We start from the raw sequence: 1,792 nt of genomic DNA on the forward strand, positions 1-1,792 counted from the left end.
TCTTATGATATTCATCTTGGCTACTGGAATGAATGTCTCATTGTAGTTGAGACAACGCATTTGAGTAGAGCCTTTTACTGCTAATTGAGCTTTTATGTCTTTCATCATTGTTATATTTGGTTTTGTATAACCATTTACAACCCACTGCTTTAGTCATCTAGCAACATTGTAATATTCCATGTGTAGTTCGTATGGAGAACAACAAACTTTTCCTCCCTTGCACAAGCCCACACATGTTGTTGTTCGGTCTCTTGGTATGTAGAAGAGTCAATGTAAGTAATGTGGTGTTTAGGCATGTGGTTGTATCTCAAATAGTTTGCAATATGTACTAGCAGTAAATAATGTAATCATCAAAGTACCTTGGATATGGAACAACCCATTCGGACCTTCACGCCATAGTCTCTATCGGTTCCTCATTACTTGGTTCACTGAATTGGTATATAGGTATGACAGGCATGTCTTCATTCTCTCCATTAGCGGTTATCATAGATACAGTGACATCAATGTCTTTATAGTCACCCCTTGATAGCATCACGACACCCATTGAGCTTAGCTCCCAATGTCTGTCATCGTTCTTGCATTAAAAAAATAATTGCAACGTATCAAAAATAATATCTTGAGAGACATTTATGGTATCACAACACCCATTGAGCTTGTCTCCCCCTGTCATGACATCATTCTTGCATTGAAAAAATGGTTGTAACTCATAACAAATAATATCTCAAGAGACAACAAATCGTTAGGAACTAACATCATAGCAAGGACATCCCTTTTTAGAACAAGAATAACTTAAGGATCTACACTTTGTGGCTTTAGGACTGAGCTTGTCGATGCTCTATTATTGACATAAACTATGCATCCAGATATCCTAACGTGACCAACTTTAATTTTCCTGTTTAGGAGAATCTCAAGAGGAGCTATACCATTTAAATGCTTAGATGGAGTTCTATTAGTTATATAGCAAGCAGTCATCAATGTATCACTCCAGAAATCCCTTGGCATGTTCATTTGAAAAAGAAGTGCACAAGTGGTCACAAGCAAATGACTGTTTTTACGTTCTGTAACACCATTCTATTGAGGAGTACTAACACAAGTACATTGGTGGTGTATTGTGTGTTTCTTTTCAAATTGATCAAAACAAAGACTAAATTATAATCCATTGTAAGATCTAAATATCTTGATCTGAGCTTCAAATTGAGTTTCCACTAGCTTGTAAAATTCTCTACACTTAAAAAAGACTTCATCTTTAGTTTTCAACAAGTAAATCAACATAGTTTCAGAGAAATCGTCAATTAGTGAAACATAGTATAGTAATATAGTATAAGAGTCCACGGGAGCAGTGTTAGGAACAACACACAAAACTCTCATCTCGCACTCTCAAGAGGGGGATAAAAGCAACAAGGAAGAATACAAAGATTTACGTGGTTCAGAGTAATAATCTCTTATGTCCACGGTCGCACAGATCTTTCACTATTCACTTTCAGATGAACACAGACACTCTTAGAGAGAAGACCAAAAAAGAAACTGCGGCCCCCCTCACAACATAAGGATTAGGGCAAACCCGCATTTGTACAAAATGACATAAATGCTCTTACATAAGGATCCACGGTATTGCATGAGTGTCCAGTATGAATCAAGTTCCATACACCAACAAGCAGGCCCCACACATAAGAGTGAAATGATTCAAATGGAGCATGAGCATTAAAATCAGATTTATAGAAAAGGCAGTCTAGTAATCTTTGCAAGTTTCATGAATACTAAAATCAAAACAAAGATTTGACATAAATTTATT

This window comes from Nymphaea colorata, chromosome 1, assembly GCF_008831285.2.
Source record: "Nymphaea colorata isolate Beijing-Zhang1983 chromosome 1, ASM883128v2, whole genome shotgun sequence".
Lineage (NCBI taxonomy): Eukaryota > Viridiplantae > Streptophyta > Magnoliopsida > Nymphaeales > Nymphaeaceae > Nymphaea > Nymphaea colorata.